Source organism: Sapajus apella, unplaced genomic scaffold (genome assembly GCF_009761245.1).
Source record: "Sapajus apella isolate SASKATOON/1434 unplaced genomic scaffold, GSC_monkey_1.0 scaffold20, whole genome shotgun sequence".
In the NCBI taxonomy this organism is placed as follows: Eukaryota; Metazoa; Chordata; class Mammalia; order Primates; family Cebidae; genus Sapajus; species Sapajus apella.
This window is the reverse complement of record NW_022436960.1, coordinates 2,484,023-2,497,572: the sequence shown is the minus strand read 5'-3', so window position 1 is coordinate 2,497,572 and position 13,550 is coordinate 2,484,023. Positions and strand designations below refer to the sequence as shown.

The 13,550-nt window shown below is 36.8% G+C and overlaps 1 long non-coding RNA gene, 10 other non-coding genes and 1 pseudogene across 11 annotated transcripts in view; all 12 read left to right on the top strand.

Annotated features, from left to right (window-relative positions):
* Positions 1–12,191, top strand: part of LOC116557757 — an 82,467-nt gene extending 70,276 nt beyond the window's left edge. The window contains exons 14-20 of the long non-coding RNA XR_004271681.1: positions 307–378; positions 3,418–4,555; positions 6,659–6,742; positions 7,948–8,012; positions 9,761–9,835; positions 11,581–11,661; positions 11,918–12,191. This is a non-coding gene — a long non-coding RNA (uncharacterized LOC116557757). The remainder of the gene's footprint in view (positions 1–306; positions 379–3,417; positions 4,556–6,658; positions 6,743–7,947; positions 8,013–9,760; positions 9,836–11,580; positions 11,662–11,917) is intronic.
* On the top strand, positions 696–767 carry LOC116558145. The gene has a single exon (XR_004271873.1). It is a non-coding gene; the product is annotated as a small nucleolar RNA SNORD113/SNORD114 family (small nucleolar RNA).
* Positions 2,403–2,477, top strand: LOC116558096. The gene has a single exon (XR_004271831.1). It is a non-coding gene; the product is annotated as a small nucleolar RNA SNORD113/SNORD114 family (small nucleolar RNA).
* Positions 3,941–4,015, top strand: LOC116558076. The gene has a single exon (XR_004271816.1). It is a non-coding gene; the product is annotated as a small nucleolar RNA SNORD113/SNORD114 family (small nucleolar RNA).
* LOC116558142 lies at positions 4,893–4,967 on the top strand. The gene has a single exon (XR_004271870.1). It is a non-coding gene; the product is annotated as a small nucleolar RNA SNORD113/SNORD114 family (small nucleolar RNA).
* Positions 6,114–6,188, top strand: LOC116558068. The gene has a single exon (XR_004271810.1). It is a non-coding gene; the product is annotated as a small nucleolar RNA SNORD113/SNORD114 family (small nucleolar RNA).
* LOC116558072 lies at positions 7,104–7,173 on the top strand. Its single transcript, XR_004271814.1, has one exon. It is a non-coding gene; the product is annotated as a small nucleolar RNA SNORD113/SNORD114 family (small nucleolar RNA).
* LOC116558095 lies at positions 8,296–8,390 on the top strand (annotated as a pseudogene).
* On the top strand, positions 9,218–9,289 carry LOC116558067. Its single transcript, XR_004271809.1, has one exon. It is a non-coding gene; the product is annotated as a small nucleolar RNA SNORD113/SNORD114 family (small nucleolar RNA).
* Positions 10,190–10,264, top strand: LOC116558094. Its single transcript, XR_004271830.1, has one exon. It is a non-coding gene; the product is annotated as a small nucleolar RNA SNORD113/SNORD114 family (small nucleolar RNA).
* On the top strand, positions 11,980–12,053 carry LOC116558090. Its single transcript, XR_004271828.1, has one exon. It is a non-coding gene; the product is annotated as a small nucleolar RNA SNORD113/SNORD114 family (small nucleolar RNA).
* A 927-nt stretch (positions 12,192–13,118) lies between the features above and the next one.
* Positions 13,119–13,193, top strand: LOC116558098. The gene has a single exon (XR_004271832.1). It is a non-coding gene; the product is annotated as a small nucleolar RNA SNORD113/SNORD114 family (small nucleolar RNA).
* The last annotated feature ends 357 nt before the right edge of the window (positions 13,194–13,550 follow it).

Genomic DNA, 13,550 nt, shown 5'->3' with positions numbered 1-13,550 from the left:
TTCAATTATCAATATATGGGGTCAGGCAAGAAATGTTATTAATAAATGTTGAAAACATTATTCCCATTAAGAAATAAGTAGATCAAAGTGTTACCTTTAATTATCATATAGACACTGATAAAGAATAGTCAACTTTATTACTCTGGTTCAAACCAAGTTAAGGTTGTATGTTTTGTCTAGAAAACACATAAACTACAAAAAGGTAATAAACACCTAAGTGAATGAGTAAATTAAATAGGGAGCAGGATTCAATTAAGATAAAGTCTTCCTTTTCTTTTAATCGGTGCTCTGCTTTGTACTCCTTAGGTTGGCCCTGGAGCTGATTTAAGGATTCTTTGGTAGTCACAGATATATAGTTGCCTCTGTATGAAAACCAATGTGAGTTTTTGTGGACATATACTCTTTATTTGAAAAGTTTGAAATATCAAAGAAAGCCAACCATGTCCCAGTGATAAATATGGAATTCATATGAAACATTATATTGATTAATCATCTTTGAGGATGATTAATTAAAGAGATAAAGTGATTCTATGTAGAGATGCAGCCCTCTTTCAGGCTCACTCATGTTCTAGGCTTAGGTGCTTTGTGGTGATTTATTTTATTATCAGATAATTGATGAATTAATTAGTAAACAAAGGTAGAGGAGAGTGAAAGAAATACCAGATAAGCAAAGAAACTAAAACGAGGCCCACGCCTGGATCGATGATGACTGCTGGTGGCGTATGAGTCGTGCATGATGAATACGTGTCTGGAACTCTGAGGTCCAGCATAAAAAGAAAATCGGTTTATTGGCTCTGGTGACAATGACCTTATGGGCAGATTTAAGATTTTACAAGGATCTTGCTTGGCATCTATTATAATTAGAATCCAAATCCATGGATAATTAGAATTAGAATCATTATAATTAGAATCCATGAATTTGGACTCTAATTATAATAAATAGGTCAATAAAAGTATCCATGTCCAATAAAGAGATCGTGTTATTCACCTCAAATATATACAATTAACCCTTTTAGTGAAAAAGAATTAATGTACAAGTATAATAAGTGAAGGTGAAGAGAGTGAAGTATGGTTCAGCTATGAAGAAATGAGTGAGGCAAGAGGAACTAATAGTATGGAAAACATTAAGTCAGTTAAGTAACACATGGCTCCAACGTGTTGCCTCTTGCTAATGAGGATATGGATAACATCAGCAGTGGTCAATATTCTTGTTTTGTGTTAGTGGAAGTTCGATGTTTGTTTTTAAGAGCATGTGAAATATTTAGAAATCTAATTTGGATAAGCCTAAAAGACTGAATAATAAATTCTAGATGCAAGGATAAATGGAGAGAATATTTCAATCATGTTCCCATCTGCTCTGTTTTCTACTTCTTAGAATGGACATACCCAAGCTGATTTAAGCTTTGGTCAGTGATCTCTATGGTTGACTCCTTGTATAGGAGCATGGAGACCCATGTGAGTAACGGTCCATTGTTGTCATCTTGGTTTGAGTAGTTTGTTTAGAGTATCTGGTGTAATATTAAAACAAGTATTAAATATAAGAAGAAAGACCGGCCAGGCGCAGTGGCTCATGCCTGTAATCCCAGCACCTTAGGAGGCTGAGGCGGATGGGTCACCTGAGGTCAGGAGTTCGAGACCAGCCTCCCCAACATGGTAACATGGTGAAACCCCACCTCTACTAAAAATACAAAAAATTGGCTGGGCATGGTGGCGCATGCTTGTAATCCCAGATACTGGGGAGGCTGAGGCAGGAGAATCACTTGAACCTGGGAGGCGGAGCTTGCAGTGAGCCAAGATCGAGCCATTGTGCTCCAGCCTGGGCAACAAGAGTGAAACTCTGCCTCAAAGCAAACAAACAAGGTCAACCATTCCCCAGTGATAAATATGAAGTTGACATGAAATGTTATTTTGGTTAATCAATATTTGCAGCAATGAGAATAATTAATGAAAGAAGTATAGTCATTGAGGCATGTGAATCTCTAGAATAATGTGAAGGATCATCTTTTGAGGTTTTTTTCTTTGAGATGGAGTTTTGCTCTTGTTGCCCAGGCTGGAGTGCAGTTGCGCGATCTCGGTTCACTGCAACCTCCGCCTCCCAGGTTCGAGCAATTCTCCTGCTTCAGCCTCCCGAGTAGCTGTGATTATAGATGCCCGCCACCATGCCCTGCTAATTTTTGTATTTTTTAGTAGAGATGGGGTTTCACCATGTTGGCCAGGCTGGTCTTGAACTCCTGACCTCAGGTGATCCACCCTCCTCAGCCTCCTAAAGTGCTGGGATTACAGGGGTGGGTTTTTTTTTTTGAGTTTTAATCACTAATACATATTTATTTTATTATTATATGAGAATTATAAACTCATAATCAACAAAAGTAGATGAGAAAAAAGAAAAAGAAGACCCAAGCTAGGTCAAAGGATGATGACTGGTAGCGTGTGAATCAATTGCAGTGAAACTATGTGTCTGGAATGCTGAGGTCCAATATGAAATGAAATATCGTCTATTGCTTCTGTTTGAAGTGATCCTATCTACATATTCTCGGAATGTAAAATAACTATTTTCTTGGATTGTTTTTATGAAGTTGGATTTTATTATTATAAATTGATCAATGTAACGATCATTGTGGAAAAACAAGTAAGTAAATATGAAGAGTATAAGGCATGCCCACTCCTCTTAAATTATGTTTTTATTTTGAATGTTCATAGGTACACAGTGGGTGTATTATTTGTGGGGTACATGAGATGGTTTGACACAGGCATGCAATGGCAAGTGAGCACATCGTGGAGAATGGGATCTCCATCCCGTTAAGAATTTATCCTTTGTGTTCTGAGCAATCCAGTTACACTCAGTTATTTTCAAATATGCAGTTAAGTTATTATTCACAGTAGTCATCCTGTTGCTATCAAATACTAGGTCTTATTCGTTCTAATTATATTTTTTTGCACCCATGAACCATGTCCACCTCCTGCCCAGCCCCTTACTACCCTTCCCAGATTCTCGTAACCAACCTTCTACCATCTATGTCCATGGAGTTCAATTGTTTTGATTTTATATCCTACAAATAAGTGAGATGTTTGTCTTCCTGTGCCTGGCTTATTTACTTAACAGAATGATCTCCAGTTCCATCCATGAAATTGCAAATGACAGGATCTTATTCTTTTCTATGGCTGAATAGTACTCCACTGTGTATATGTACCATATTTTCTTCATCCATTCACCTGTTATGATGAATGGATAAAGTTGGTATTATGGATCAATGGCAATTTGATATTCTTAATATTCTCAATTTGATATTCTTTATTGACATAAGTATTACCCCAAATTAAATGAATATATACCTACACAATTGACTTACTGAGATTTGGATGTACTCAACAATGTTGATAACATCCTGGTCTTCTTATCATCTGCTCTGTTTTGAGCTTCTCAGAGTGGGCACACCAGAACATGCGTAAGCATCCTGCCATGTTCACGAGCTCCATGGTTGCCTCTACGTGTGTGAGCCTGTGTGTGAGCCTCAGTCCTCTGTGAGTAGTCAGAGTTCTTGTCTTGGTTTCGGTGGTTTGTTTAGGGTGTTCACTGTAATATTTTTTAAAAATTAAATATATTCAAAAAGAGTTATCCATGGCCTAATGACCAATGTGGAATTGATATGAACCATTATGTCGACTAATTTACAACAACAAGGATGATCAATGAAAGAGCTATATATTCAGTGCAGTAAGTGAGTCCATATAGTTGTTAGGGATACTTGAAGATCTTGTTCTTGAGTTTTTGATTCATAGATATTTATTGTTTTATTTTAGTGAATTAATAAATTGATCAGTAACCGCATGTCTATAAGAATGAAGAAAAAGAGTCCTAGGTCTGAACCAATATTCTAGGTGAATTAATGAGTTAATCAGTATGTAATATAGAAATGAATGAGGAGAAAGTGGTCCTTCCTGGACCAGTGCTGACAACTGCCAGCATATGTGTCTTCCATGATGAATGATGCATGTCTGAAACTCTGAGGTCTGAACCAAAAGGAATCTAGTCCATCCCTCTGTTTAGATGATTCTATAGACAGATGTCAGGAGAACAATATGGCCTATTCTTGTCTTTATGTTTATTAATTTTTAAAAATATTTTAATTAAAGTAGCAATGGCAGAGTCAATAAACATGTATAAATAAATAAAGATGACACATAAATTACTGTTTGATGTTAAAATGTATAAGAACAAATAATACTAATATAAACTGAAATCGATAATAAGTAGATCAGCATATTACATCTTTCACGAAAGACCATATAGACAGTGATAAGTAATAGTTATTGCTCTAAATCAGTTGCAAGTTTAACATTTGTTGTATTAAGAGAAAAATTAATAAATATCACCGTAAATTAATACATATCTAAGTAACTATGCAAATGAACAGTGGAAAGTATGGACCAATGGAGAGAACGTCTTAATGTTTTTATCATCTCTGCCTTGCACTCCTCAGAATGGATGCGCTGAGCTGACTTAAGCATTCTTCCTTAGTCACGATTAAGTGTCCTCCATATGAAAGAGACCAGTGTAAGTAACAGTCAAAACTTCTTATTTTTCTCTGGGCCTTTTGTTTCAGGGTATTAGTGATACTGTTAAAAAGTGTTAAAACATATTTAAATAGCTAACTATGACCCAGTTATAAATATGATACCAAATATTATTTTGATTAACTGTTAATGTACATTGAGGTCAATTAATGAAAGACATATACTCTATGTGGGAAATGATTCCATAGACTAATGTTAGGAATTTTCAAGGATGTTGTCTTGGGCTTTGTAAATCATATGTTTATTTAGTTACTATTAATGAATTAATGATTTATTCAAACAAACGTAGAAACAAATGAAGAAAAGGGACCCAAACATGGACCAATGATGACCACTGGTTGCGTTTGAGTCGTGGACGATGAATACTACGTGTCTGAAACTCTGAGGTCCAACACAAAACATAATTAGATAGATATCAGAAATGTGCAAATACCATATTCTTACTTTGGATTAATAGATTTAGATTTATCATTGATAGATCAATGATAGAATAATTAAGCATAGAGGGTGAATCATTGTTCAATTATGAATATATGTGATTCTGTAAGAAATATTATCACTAAAAATTTTAAACACTGATGCCCCTTGAAGAAATAGATCATGAGTATCACCCCTTTGGCTAAGGTTCATATAGACTCTAGTAAGTAAGAGTCAGTTTCATTTTCTGGTTCAGTCTCATTTTAGATCGTTCTTTTTGTTATGAGAAAAAACATTTCCATTCTGAAAAATTAATAAATATAAAAATAACTGAATAATAGAAATGTGGAAAGGATCAATGGAGATAAGGTTTGAATTTTTTTTTTTTTTTGAGACGGAGTTTCACTCATGTTACCCAGGCTGGAGTGCAATGGCGCGATCTCGGCTCACCGCAACCTCCGCCTCCTGGGTTTAGGCAATTCTCCTGCCTCAGCCTCCTGAGTCGCTGGGATTACAGGCACGCACCACCATGCCCAGCTCATTTTTTGTATTTTTAGTAGAGACGGGGTTTCACCATGTTGACCAGGATGGTCTCGATCTCTTGACCTCGTGATCCACCCGCCTCGGCCTCCCAAAGTGCTGGGATTATAGGCTTGAGCCACCGCGCCCGGCCTGAATTTTTTTTTAATAGCCTCTTTGTATTCAGCAGAATGGATGCACTTGAGGTGACTTAAGCATTCATGGTCAAGAGATTTGTGGTTGACACTGTTGGTTAGGAGCTTAGACATCAGTGTGAATAATAGTTGAAGTTCATGTCTTTCTTTAAGAGACTTTTAAAAGGGTATTTATAATATCATAAAGTGTGAAAAATCATCCAAAAGGCCAACCTCAGCCAATGATAAATATGAGGTTGGTTGAAACATGGTATTTACTAACTCATTTATGACACGTTGAGGATAATTCATGAAAGAGGTATCAAACTGTCAAAATATATAGAAACTTCTAGAATATTCAATGTTCTTACTCTTTGGATATTATATTTACATGGATTATAAAATTAATATTAATGAAATAATGCATAAATACATGTAGATGAGGATTAAGCTAAAGAGCCCTAAGCCTGAACCAATGATGAAAACTGGTGGCATAGAAGTCAGGGATGCTGAATAATGTGTGTCTAGAACTCTGAGGTTCCATAGAGGAGGAAATACAGTCTATTGCTTTTGAAGTGATCCTATAGACAGATTTTGGAAATCCAAAAGGCCCATCTTCTTGGGTTCTTTTTTGTGAATTTTGATTCTTCTTTAAAATAAATTCACTGACATGATAATCAGTGTACACATATAAAAAAGTAAAGATGAGGAGTGTGAAGCATGTCCACTCAATGTAAATGGTGAGACAGCAGAAATCATTACAACGTATTGAAAATATGAATACCATTAAAAAAACAACTTAAGTGTCTTCTTTGACTAAGGATGACATTGGCAGTACAGTCAGGTTTCTTATTTTGTATTAGAACAAGTGTGATATTGTTCATTTTTTAAAAAGAAAATTGATAAGTATTACCACAATCCACAGATACCTGAATGACTAAGAGAAGGGTCTAATGAATGCATCAGTGAAAAATATCTTATTCCTGTTATCTTCTCTGCTTTGTGCGTCCCAGGATGGACGCTCCTGAGCTGGTAGAACGTCTGGCCTTGGTCTGGAGCCACATGTCTGCTCCTTTGTAGAGGTGTACATGGGCAATGTGAGTAACAGTAAAATTATTTTTTGCTTTGGTTTATTTGTTTAGGATATTCAGTGTAATATTGAAAAGTATTATATATTAATATATTCAAAGGCCAACCCCGTCCCAGGGATGTGTATGGACTTGACGTGAAATATTGTGCAGAGTAATAGATATTTTAAACAATGAATATGATTAATAAAGGAAGTATTAATATGCTAATTGCAGCAAATGATTATATAGACAGATATTAAGGATCCTTAAGGATCTTGTCCTTGAAACTCGGTGACCCAGAGGCATTTATGTTATTATTGTTAGTGAATTAATGAATCATTAGGAAATAACTTAGAAGTCAATGGAGAAAAAGAGGGCTAATTAAGGCTGGATGGATGATGACCACTGGTGGCGTATGAGCCACACGATGAATACGTTTCTGGAACTCTAAGGTCCATCACAAGCAGCATCTAGCCTATTCCCTCTCTCCGAAAGACTCCTGTAGACAGATGTCAGGGAGATACAAGAATCTTATTCTTTTTCTTTATGTTTATGCATTTTAAAAATATTATATTATTAAAATAGCAATGAAGAATAAATAGACATATGTATAAATGAATATAGATGAGGGTGAAATATTGTTTATTGTTGAAATGTATAGTAAAGAAAAATAATACTAATATAATTGAAATGGATGGATAATTAATGGACCAAGCATAATAAATCTTTGAGTAAGGATCACGTGGACAGCAATAAATAACGGTTAGTGCTCTGAGTTAGTTGCAAGTTTCACATTTGTTGTATTAAGAGAAAAATTAGTAAATACTCAGATGACCATACAAATGAATGGTGAAAAATATAGATTAATGGAAATAATGTTCATTTTTAAAAATTGTCTCCTCGGCCAGGTGCGGTGGCTTACGCTTGTAATCCCAGCATTTTGGGAGGCCGAAGTGGGCGGATTACGAGGTCAAGAGATTGAGATCATCCTGGCCAACATGATGAAACCCCGTCTCTACTAAAAATACAAAAAAATTAGCTGGGCTTGGTGGCACACGCCTGTAGTCCCAGCTAATCGGGAAGCTGAGGCAGGAGAATTGCTTGAACTCGGGAGGTGGCGGTTGCAGTGAGCCGAGGTCGCGCCACTGCACTCCAGCCTGGCGCCTGGTGATGGAGTGAGACGCTGTCTCAAAAAAAAAAAAAAAAAGCCTTCTCTGCTTTGCACTCTTCAGAATGGATGCAGTGAGCTGATCATTTTGCTGTGATCAAGGCTGTGTTGCCTCTATGTTAGGCCAACGTGAATAGTGGTTACTGTCTTGGTTTAGGTTGTTTAATAATATTCCTTATATTATTAAAAATTAATATAATAAAAAGTTAACTGGCTCAATGATAATGTGCAACATTGAGGTTAATCAAAGAGATATAGTCTCTGTGGGAAATAATTCTATAGACAAATGTAAGGGTTCTTCAGATATCTTGTTCTTGGGTTTTTCAAAATCATGTATTCATTTTATTATCAATGACGAACTGATTTATTCAATAAATATTTAGAAACAGATGATGAAAGAGAAACCCAGCCACGGATCAGTGGTGACCACTGGTGGCATATAAGTCATGGATGATGAATATGAGAAGAAAAGAATGTACGTTTTTGCTTCTATGAGAAATGATCCTGTAGACAATGTCAGAAACACACGAACATAATTTTCTGATCTTGGGGTCATAGGTTTAGGTTTATTATTACTAACAGGTGAATGATAGAACCATTGAACAAATACAAACAGATAAAAATAAAAGTAGAGATTTAAGCTTCAGTGTCCAGCTATGAATATAGGAGATAACATAAATTATTACTAAAAATGGGAGGTTCTGATTCTTCTTATCAGATAAATGGATCATAGTGTTTCCTCTTTGACTAAGGAGTATATATAATCTAACAAGTAAGAGCCAGTTTTATTTTCTTGGTCAGAGATTGTTTCTTCTGTTAAGAGAAAAAGACACCTACAATATGGAAAATTAATAAATACCCAAATCATCGAATAAATGCAATGCAGAAAGGCAGGATCAACAGAGATTAGGTCTCGATGCTTTTTGTTATCTGCTCTGTACTCCCCAGAACGGACAGACCCGAGCTCATTTTGGTGTTCCGGGGTCGTGAGGTCAGCAGTTGCCTCCATGTGTTAGGAACATGGAGACCGATGTAATAGTCAACCTTCTTGTCTCAGTTTCAGTGTTCTTCTTTAGGGTATTGAGAAAGTGCAAAATGTAATCAGTGACTGCCAACCATGACCCAAATGTAAAAAATGTACTTATGATGTATGAAGCCTTGAGGTCAGTTGATGAAAGAATGGCATTGCTACAGGAAATTGTTCTATAGGCATGTGTTAGAAATAGTCAAGAATCTTGTCTTCTAGTTTTTGTGACTCTTGGTATTTATTTTAGTTTTATTAGATTATTGATGTATTATTCAATGATATAAATGAAGAAAATGAGAGCCAAGCCTGGATTAATGATGTCCACTGGTGGCATATAAGTCACGTATGATGAATATATGTCTGGAACTCTAAGGTCCAAGAAGGAAAGAATTTAGGTTATTGCCTCTCTTAGAAATAATCCTATAGATTATTTAAGAATATATAAGGATCTTATTTGGCCTTTCTAAAAATAAGTTTTTACTCTATCATAATAAATGGATCCATAAAAGGATCAGTGTGTGGATGTGAATATGTAAGTGTAGACAGGGTGAAGCCTCCTCAGGTTACGGAAATGTGGCATGGTGCCAAGAGAACACACATGTATATACACTGAGAACACTGAATTCCATTAAAAACCAATGGTTCAGGCTGTTACCCCTGGTTAAAAATCATACAGACAACATACATAATAGCCCGTATTCTGGGCTAATGGAAAGTTTGTTGTTGTTTGTTTTTCTTAAGTTAAAGTGTCATGTATATTGCTCCAAATTAGTATATACCTCAGACTACAAGGATCAATGGAGAGAATTTCTGAATTTTGTTTTTGTCTGAACTACTTTGTATTTCTCAGAATGGACGTGCCTTCACTGACCTACGTGTTTGCAAGTTCCATGGCTGCCGCAGTGTTTGGAGCATGGAGACCGATGTGAGTTACAGTCACTGTTCTTACCTTGGTTTTTGTGGCTTGTTTAGGATATTCACTGAATAAGTTTTTAAAAAGTATTAAATATAACTAAAGAAGGCCAACTGTGGCCCAGTATAAATATGGATTTGATGTGAAACATTATGTTGATTGATCCATTTTTGTAACCATGGGAATGATTAATGAAACAGGTATATTCAGTGACATAAGTGATTCCATAGATAGATGTTTGGGATATAAGAACCTCTTTTCTTTAAGAATTTGTGATTCACAGATAATTATTTTATTATGTGTGATGAATTGAGAATTAATCAATAAGCAAAAATAGGGTAATATGAGGAAAAAGACATGTGAACCTGAATCAATAATGATGATTGATGGTTTAGGAGTCATGGGTGGTGAATAATATGTGTCTGAAACTGAAAGGTCTGCAGAAAACAAAATCTAATCTATTTCCTAGGGTCATTTGAAAATGACCATCAGTGTTTGAAGTGATAGATTGATGTTAAGAATATGTAAGGGTCTGGTCCTTTTATTTTGGATTCATGGATTTATATATTATTCTTTATATATTATTCTTTTAAATTGATGCATGATCAAAATATTAAACAAATACATAATTGGACAAATATGAAGATGGAGAGGTGGACTTCAACCATGTCGTGATTCGAGATATACTATCAACATGAAATGAACACCAGCTCCCAACATGGAGAAACCCTGTCTCTATTAAAAATACAAACAATTAGCTAGGTGTGGTGGCGCACACCTGTAATCCCAGCTATTCGGGAGGCTGAGGCAGGAGAATTGCTTGAACCCAGGAGGCAGAGGTTGTGTGAGCCGAGATCGTGCCACTGCACTCCAGCCTGGGCAACGAGAACAAAACTCCAAAAAAAAAAAGAAGAAGGAAGGAAGGGAGGCAGGCATGGAGGGAGGGATGGAGGGAGGGAGGGAGGAAGGAAGGAAGGAAGGAGGGAGGGAAGGAAGGAAGGAAGGAGGGAAGGAAGGGAGGGAGGGATGGAGGGAGGGAGGGAGGAAGGAAGAAAGGAAGGAAGGAGGGAAGGAAGAAAGGAAGGAAGGAGGGAAGGAAGGAAGGAAGGGAGGCAGGGATGGAGGGAGGGAGGGAGAAAGGAAAGGAAGGAAGGAGGGAAGGAAGGAAGGAGAGAAGGAAGGAAGGAAGGAGGGAAGGAAGGAAGGAGAGAAGGAAGGAAGGAGAGAAGGAATGAAGGAAAGAAGGAAGGAAGGAAGGAGGGAAGGAAGGAAGGAGAGAAGGAAGGAAGGACAGAAGGAAGGAAGGAAGGGAGGCAGGGATGGAGGGAGGGAGGGAGGAAGGAAGAAAGGAAGAAAGGAGAGAAGGAAGGAAGGAAAGAAGGAAGGAAGGAAGGGAGGCAGGGATGGAGGGAGGGAGAGAGGGAGGGAGAGAGGAAGGAAGAAAAAAAGGAAGGAAGAAAGTAAGGAAGGAAGGAAAGAAGGAAAGAAGGAAGGAGGGAAGGAAGGAAGGAAGAAATGGACCCATGGGTGTTACCTTTTTTTGACTAGTAATCATATAGATGCTGGGAAATAAGAGTCAATTTTATTGCTTGGATCAGTCCATTTGAAGTTGCTAGTTTTGTTCAGAATGAACATGTATGTTATGAAAAAATTAATAAATACCTAAACGACTGGTTTGGAATAAAATACAGAAAGCAAAGTTCGACAAAGAACCTTAGTTTTTAAAATCAGCTGCTTTGCTTTGTACTTCTTAAAAGGGATGTACTGGCACTGATTTAAGGATTCTTTCATAGTCACAAGGTGTATGGTTGCCCCTGGGTAGGTGCATGGGGACCAGTGTGAGTCAATATTCTTGGCTCAGTTTGAGTATTTTTTAAGAGGTATCACTGTATTATACATTTTGGCATATAATCAGTTAATATCTTAAGAATGGAATTGATGTAATACATTATGTTGGTTAATCTGTATGTGAAACACTGCATTAAATTAATAAAATAAAAATAGTGTCTATGGGAAATAATTTTATAGACAGATATTAGATATTTCAGAATCTTGCTCTTGAATTTTTCTGACTCTTTGGTGTTTACTTATTAGTGAGTTGATGAATTAATCTATCAATAAGTGAAGATATGAATAAAGAAAAAGAGCCCTAAGTCTGGACCAAAGATGAAGTTTGGTGATGTATAAATTATGGACAATAAACACCTGTGCCTGGAACTTTGAGGTCTAACATGAAAACTAGTTTACTGCCTATGATGTAATTGATCCTATATACGTATATGAGGAATAGCAACGATCTGATTGTAACTTCATACGTTGATTAGTGCACAAATAACCAAAGAAATGTATGAATACCTGAAGAAAAATGGAACCAAGTATGGACTAAGTATGTCCTCTGTAACATTGCTCTTATATAGAAACAAATTCTTGAATTTTACTAGTTTTATTAAGATTGGTAGGCAGATATTAAAAATAGAATTTCTGTTCTAGATTTCTGAAAATAAATACCTAAATGACTGAACAAATGAAATGGGGAAGGCATGTATCATTGGAAAGGATATCTCAGCTGTTTATTATTTGCATTGCTTATATTTCTCAGAATGAAAGCTCCTAGGTGATTTAAGCATTCTGCTGTGGCCATGAACTCTATGTGTTAGGAGCATAGAAACCAATGTCAGAGTCAAAGCACTTGTCTTAGTATGAGTGGCTTTTTAAAAAATATTTACTGGCCGGGCGCAGTGGCTCACGCCTGTAATCCCAGCACTTTGGGAGGCTGAGGCGGGTGGATCACGAGGTCAAGAGATCGAGACCATCCTGGTCAACATGGTGAAACCCCGTCTCTACTAAAAATACAAAAAATGAGCTGGGCATGGTGGTGCGTGCCTGTAATCCCAGCTACTCAGGAGGCTGAGGCAGGAGAATTGCCTGAACCCAGGAGGCGGAGGTTGCGGTGAGCCGAGATCGCGCCATTGCACTCCAGCCTGGGTAACAAGAGTGAAACTCTGTCTCAAAAAAAAAAAAAAAAAAATTTACTGTATTATTTACACAATATGTTAAGTCAAAGAAGTTGACTACGGCATACTATGTGATTGATATGAAATACAAGTTCTTTAATGGATCTGTACAACACAGATTAATTAATGAAGGATATAGTTGTTGAATGAATTTACTCTGTAGACAGTTTTTTTGGATACTTAAGAATGTTCTATGGAATTTGTGACTCAGGTAAATTTATTTACTATAATTTATTGAAAAACTAATAAATCAACAAATATAGGAAAAGGATGTCAAATCCTAAACCAGTGGTGATGGCTGGCGGCATATTTAGTCATAGATGATGAGTAAATAGATGCTGGAAACTGAGATTAGTACCTAGAGAGAGACCTAGCCCGTGACTTCTGGTGGGTGCAGTCCTGTAGAACGATTAAATACGTGTTAAGGTGATGTTCTTGGACTTTCATGGATATGAATTTTGATTGTATTGTTCCAAAACAATCAATGACAAAGTTTATACAATTCAATGAACATGAAAGGGTGAAGCAGTGTCCAATAATGAAAATGAGAGGTGAGGCCTGAAATACTATTAATATAATTTGAAAGTCCTAAGGCCAATGAGTAAATAAGTGGGGCAAGGGTATCATCCCTTTGGCACAGAATCATAGATCAGCGGTCCCTAACCTCAGGGCTGTGGACCAGTATCCGTGCAAGGCGGGTTAGGAACCAGGCC